The following is a 6,907-nucleotide window of genomic DNA, read 5'->3' on the forward strand; positions in this document are numbered from 1 at the left end:
TCCCCTGTAACAATTGACTTTCCCTGAATACATACATAATAAGGCCTACCTGGCCACCATACACAAGTCAAAATATGAACTCCGTACTAAATAATATAAATAAAATCCACTACCAATTATATAAGCATGCACCACCACAACTAACACATACGAAAATTCATCAGAAATATAACAGTTTCTGACACAATACGACATAAAACAATTCCTGCCACAATAGACTCCGAAAATGTACGCAAAAGGAATTTAAGCAAATTGCAACTCGACACGGGACTAGCAGCACGACTCTCCAGATAGACCTCAACCTGAAAAGATAAAAGCAACGGGGTGAGTTCAATCGAACTCAGCGGGTATCAAGTAGACATGTATCAAATAACTAGCAGACAGTAATAGAAATACCGGTAGAACAATGACAGGAAGGAAAATCTGAACTCATGTGTATATATACTCACCAGAACATGCTAACGATATAATCATAGGTAACATGATCCCTAACACATCCATACGATCCCTGTATATACATATCCAACATATGCAAATCACCTGAATACAACCATATCACCAAAGAATCCCTATATCATGCACAAGTATAAGAACATATCCTGGTCACCCCTGCTACCCATCTGATCCTTACATACCAAAGTGAGGTCGCGTGGGTAATGATAAATGCCCGTCAGATCCATCACCGAGATGTGAGGTCGCGTGGGAACTATGCCCGTCAGATCCATCACACCGATAGGTGAGGTCGCGTGGGAACTGAATATGCCCGTCAGATCCATCACCGATAGGTGAGGTCGCGTGGGAACTGAATATGCCCGTCAGATCCATCACCGATAGGTGAGGTCGCGTGGGAACTAAATATGCCCGTCAGATCCATCACCGCTAGGTGAGGTCGCGTGGGAACTAAATATGCCCGTCAGATCCATCACCGCTAGGTGAGGTCGCGTGGGAACTAAATATGCCCGTCAGATCCAGCACTGGTATGTAAGGTCATATGGGTAGGGGTATAACCGCTGTGCACTCTGACGTCATCGCTAATGCGTGACCGAATGGACAGTATGCTGGCCAGCGTGTCATAATATAAACATGGTATCTAACCCTAGTACAGGTAACCACATCCAATCCATAATGCACACTACACTAATTCTAAAGTGGTACAAAGTCATATGTCTAGCATGTGCATCAGACAAATGTGATGTATAACAGGCAATCAGTAGCATATAGAAGGTATCACATGATATCCAGTCAAATGCATAACTGATAAATAACTAGATCATATGTGTCAACCAAAAATCCGTATGAACTGAAAATATATATCACTGGTAGCTAACAATATACATACATGTCTAACCACGACATATCTAAAATAGATAAGTCAGAGACAAGATACCCGCCTGCTGAAAGTAGTCAAGATCGAGAAAGTGAACCTCCGGCTAGAAATTCGATTCAATATCCTGTAATTAAAATAAACAATATTCCTAAATACAACGATATATATATATAAATGCTCTTATCGAATAAAATCCTAACTGATTCGACCACAAAGCATAAACCCAACAGATTACACTTCTTCAACAGAACCCTAATCGATCCTTACCACCTCGATCCATTCAACTTGATCAACCCATTGAACACAACTCTAATATTATTATTAAACCAATCCAACAGTACTTAAACCACAATCCATTAACAACTATCAATAGCAAGTCAAAATCTCACATCTACAACTCAATCAGTTTCTAATCCACAGCTCCATTTCAAGAAACCAAAAATCAATAATAAATTACCTTAAAGCTTAACAATGTTCAAGCCCTAAAATTCCAGATCCAAGCTCACTTCATGAACCGAACACCTCAATTCAAATCCAACTGTATCCTGCCCAGCTTCAACCACCCAAACACTTGCATCAACCACCATTTAAATGCACATTCTAATAATCAATTAGAATCAACAAGATTCTTACCTCAGCTTTGATCCAAACCCAGCCCTAAATCCAACTCCTTTGCAACCGAAATCAACAGAAGTTCTTCTTCTTGCTTACGATCAGAATCGAGGAACCTTCACTCTGACCGGATCTGAGGTGATACCAAGAATCCTAATAAGATTCAATTTATGAAGCCAAAACAGTAATACCCGACCTTTGCCTTACCTATTTGCCGCCGGCCAAATCCCAAAACAGCTCCGACTCCTCTTCATTCACGATCGAACAGGGAGATCACCGATCTTCTCCCCCAAGCTCGAGCCGGTCGAAGCAGCAGAAGAAGCAAAGAGCGCGTCGGCGGAGACCAGAACAGGGGTTGCGTCGGGTAAGGGAGGTGGCTGTGGTCCTCACGCGGCGGCGGCGGCGTCGTCCACAAGGGATTGGGCAGCGGCGTCGTCTGACCAAGGGAGGTGGCGGCAGGGCAGCGGCAGAGGAGGGAAGAAGGCGGTGGCGGCGGCTGCGCACGCTTGCAAACAGAGGAGGGGCGAAGGTGGGCGGCGCACGAAAGGGAAGTTGGCGAAGACGAAGAAGAAACAGAGGGGACGCAGCGGAAGCGAAGGTTTTAATCGCGATGGGGAGAAACCTAGGTTATTGTAGCTATATAAGTTTTCTTAACGGGTTGGTTTAGGATCCAATAACACCCTTAAACCACTACCCATTAACCCTTAATCCAATTGGATGAGTTAGATTTAATTAATCAAACCCAAACCACCTTTGATCTATTTTAATCAGCCTCCTTAATCTTCCCTTCCAATAAAATTATAGGAATTAACAGGGTATTTTATTTACAATTAAACCTTCATGTTTCCGGTATTTTACAATTATTTTGCATGCTAAGTTTGTTAGGACCCGTGCGAGCTAAAGGAGGTGGGGGTGAATAGCTTCGTTCGCTTTTTCTCGATTTTGTGTGCTCATCTATAATTCATTAGTACGTGACGAAAATAAAATACAACAAACTAATATAAACAGATGCACAACAAATAGTTTTACATGGTTCATCGCCTCCCAAGTTGGCTACGCCCATTGCCTAGTCTTAGCAAACTATTCTCATTATCCTTCTTCTTTTAGATACCTTCCAGAGACGAAAAAGCCTCTTACAACATGTTCTTGATCAAGATATAAGAAAACACAAAGATGAAATGAAAATCAAAATACAATTTAAACTAACAAGTTTACACAAATTGAACTCAGCATTGCTTGTAGTTGATTACTTGATTTTGCCTCTTGTTGATTCAGAAATGTTGGTGCCCCGGTTAGTTTTGATGTGATCAATCAGGTTAAGTTAGGTCCTGTGTTGTTCTAATCCCTCTGCTAAGTGTGCAGGAACTTAGGTACGGAGGAAGTCGAGCGTAAGACGTAGCAGACGAGAAGGGTTGCACGGGAAAGTTAGCCGACGGGCTCGGTGCAATCCGAGAGACGCAGAAGCTACGGAAGAGTACACCGGTGGAGCGAGAAGGACGTGTGCGAAGTCCGAGGGACGAGAAGCCGGGAGGAAGCATGCTCGAGGGGCAAAAGGTCGGAGTCGGGTTCGGTTGAGCCTAACTCCAGTTGGCCAGAAATCACCCAACCAAAGATTCTACAAAAAGTCAACGAAAGTCAAACTATTGACTTTGACCATTGACTTTGACCGTTGACTTTGACTTTGACCGTTGACTTGACCGGAGAAGACGACGTAGACTTGGACCGTTTGAACGTAGCGGTTAAAAAAAAAGAAGAAAAATAATAATAATAAGATTTATCTTTTAAAAGATAAATGCTTATTTTTTTATTAAGGATAATTATCTTTATCTTTTATTAAAGATAAAGTTTATCCTTATTTACTCAACGGCTACGATCAAGCTTATCTCTGATCAACGGTTAGGATCGCATCAACGGATCAACGATCAAGAGAAAGTTTATCTACGATCAACGATCTAGATCTATTCTCTTGTACTATAAATAGACTTAGAGTTTTAGAGTTAAATCACCAATTACTTTTATAATCTTCTCTCTAAGTCTATGTGCTACAATTGTAAAGGCTTCTCCGCCTAAAGGAGTTTTTTTATTGAGCGTTAATTGCCTTGGAAGCAACGATCCAGTTGCAATCAAGTTTTTCTTAAAGACGAGTGTCATTCTGCTAAACTGTCTATTCACCCCCCTCTAGCCGGTCCAATCCGATCCTACAAGAAATGCACTAGCAGTACATGCCTCTTGGTTTCTTTTGAGCTCGACCTTGTTATCCTTCCTTTCACTATTAATAAAGATGCAATTTTTCTAAGTCATGTCTTCTCCATTCTTTTTGGTCTCTGAACAAGGCATCCAATATAGAAGATGTTTTTCAAGCTAAGCTCATTCCCTTATTTTCGGACCAAGGCGTCCAATCCCTTTGTCTCAGACAATGGATGTCCTTAATCAACACTCCCTTGACCCGAACCATGGGGATAATGGTAAATGTCTCCCAGTAAAATCCATGATAAGCTCTTGAAGCGGGTAAGTTATAGTAGGTCTTTTAGGCAACACTCAATTCTCTTGGTCTTCAAACAAGATGTCCAATCCCTCTATCTCGAATAGAGAACATCTTTCAAGCAACACTCAATTCCCTTAGTCTCGGATCAAGGTGTCCAATCTCTTTATCTCGGACAAAGGTCGGCTTTCAAGCAATGCTTAATTCCCTGTGGTCTTGGACCAAGCGTCCAATCCCTCTATCTCAAATGGAGGATGTCTTTTAATCAACACTCAATTCCCTTGGTCTTAGACAAAGGCGTCCAATCCCTCTATCTCGGAGATAGAGGATGTCTTTTAATCAACACTTAATTCCTTTAGTCTCATACCAAGGCGTCTAATTCCTTTATCTCTGATAGACAGTGTGTTTCAAGCATCGCTCAATTCCCTTTGGTCTTGAACCAAGGCGTCCAATCCTTTTGTCTCCGACAGAAGATGTCTTTCAAGCAATGGTCAATTCCCTTGGTCCCAGACCAACGTCTAATCCCTTTGTCTCATACAGAGGACATCTTTCCAACAAAGTGTCATTCTATCAAGACATCAAGTCCAAAATGATCCGAGTATGCTATATTCTTCTGCAACAAAGTCGGAAGGTTCCATGTACATTCCAAAAAGTTTCTATTACATCAATTCTACTTACAAAATTGCCTATCATCGAGTTGGTCATCACGAAGGTTATCCAACACCTTATGCAAATTCAGAAATTCTAAAGGTGTCCCTATTGGCAAGTGCCTGGCTTTTTGAATATATTGTACTGCTCCGTCAAAACTGTGCTCGAGCATGGCAATGGTATACACACCAAGTATGCCAAAGGTCAAAAAGTTTTTTTTCTTGAGGTCCACCTCGCCAGCCTTATAGTTTGTCAGTTCTTCCTTGATGGTCTCCACATCTATCACCAAAGGTTCTTGGTGATTTCTTTCCTCTGATTCTTGCTGCTTTAGCTTGTGGTAGTGTTGTTTCGACTCTTATAGTTTAGTTTGCAGTTCAGCCAATTGGAACTCGATCACAGTCGCCTTGGCTTCTTATATGGTTGCTTTCTGTCCTGGTAGCCTCTAAATTTCTCTCTTTCACCTCCGGTACTCTCTCTTTGGCCTCCAGCTAAGCCATGCACTCAGTTACTTGAGCTTGCATTACGTTATAAGATTGACTAAGGTGCAGTAATCGGGATGTGAGTTCTCGTTGCTTGGCTAAGATCTAGCACATAAATGATGGTTAGTTTTGCATCTTGCATAAACAAATCACATATTGCAAGTACCTTTATAGTATTCATGTTAATGGAATCTCACAAGCCTTATAGTGGCTTGTTCTTTGATGATTCCTCCTCGGTAGTCATAATCTATGTCAGGGGGCGCTTGGTATACATTTGGTAATGGGAATGGTAATGATTTTGATTGAGGGGTTAATGGCAATGGGAATGATTACCGAATTTTTTATTTTTGATGCTTGGTACAGATAGTTGAGCAGCCTTGTACTTGCACAGTGCCACTTGGTTTCGACACCTCTTCTTCCTCCTATGCTTGGCGGCGTCCGGCTGCTGGCTACCTCGAAGGAATAAGGCGCTGGCGCGCTGCTCTTCTTCCCACAAGCGTCGCCATCCCTAGAAGCGCGTTCCTGTTCATCTCCCACATGAACAGAGAGGCGCCGAACCCTTTTTTCCTCTTCCCAACCGCATGGCGACGGCGTTCCGACGAGTGTGGCGGCCTCTCCCGGGCAAGGATGCTCCTTTCGGTCTCTTCTTCCTCCCATGCTTGGCGGCGTCTAGCTGCTGGCTACCCCGAAGGAATAAGGCGCTGGCGCGCTGCTCTTCTTCCCACAAGCGCCGCCATCCCTGGAAGCGCGTTCCTGTTCATCTCCCACATGAACAGAGCGGCGCCGATCCCTGTTTTCCTCTTCCCAACCACACGGCGACGGTGTTCCGACGAGTGTGGCAGCCTGTCCCGGGCAAGGATGCTCCTTCCGGTTGCTGTTTCCTTCCAGATCGCGCGCCGGCCGCAAGAACAGCGACGCGGTTTTGCCCCGGTGACGTTGCTCTCTTGCTCAGATCGCTGATTAACTCTGCCCCTTGCAGATCGCTGCTGCTTGCTGTCCGTCGGAGAGAAATAGGCTGAAAAACCTAACTGCGCAAGAGGGAGCTCCGTCCCGATCGCGAGAGGAACTCGAGCACGGCTGATTCCATCTTCCTCTACTAGCAACGACCTGTGTGGAGGAAAGGACGAGCCGGCCGATGCACGACCAGATGGGCGCGGGGTGGGGAAGAAATCGCGACCAGATGGGAATGGGTTTAGGGAGAAATCGGGATGGGAATGGGTTTAGCGATAACCGGGGGAACAGGGATATCAAATCCTTATTTTGATTTCCATTCCTGTCTACCAAGCATTAAGAATGGGAATGAAATAGATTTCATTCCCATTCCCCTCTCCTAAACCCGTCTACCAAGCGCCTCCTCAA

The 6,907-nt window shown here is 43.8% G+C and overlaps 1 long non-coding RNA gene across 2 annotated transcripts; it reads right to left on the reverse strand.

The window, feature by feature from the left end:
- Positions 1–1,788: 1,788 nt before the first annotated feature.
- Positions 1,789–2,313, reverse strand: LOC141816849 (uncharacterized). Of its 2 annotated transcripts, none has more exons than XR_012600750.1 (3): positions 2,147–2,313; positions 1,961–2,072; positions 1,789–1,872 (listed from the first exon to the last, which is right to left on the reverse strand). It is a non-coding gene; the product is annotated as an uncharacterized LOC141816849 (long non-coding RNA). The 2 variants fall into 2 exon arrangements; XR_012600749.1 differs by having other exon boundaries at positions 1,789–1,880.
- Between the last annotated feature and the right edge of the window lie 4,594 nt (positions 2,314–6,907).

The sequence above is a fragment of the Curcuma longa genome, chromosome 2, assembly GCF_044706935.1.
Source record: "Curcuma longa cultivar G26 ecotype Majalengka, Jawa Barat chromosome 2, ITB_CL_G26_1.1, whole genome shotgun sequence".
In the NCBI taxonomy this organism is placed as follows: domain Eukaryota; kingdom Viridiplantae; phylum Streptophyta; class Magnoliopsida; order Zingiberales; family Zingiberaceae; genus Curcuma; species Curcuma longa.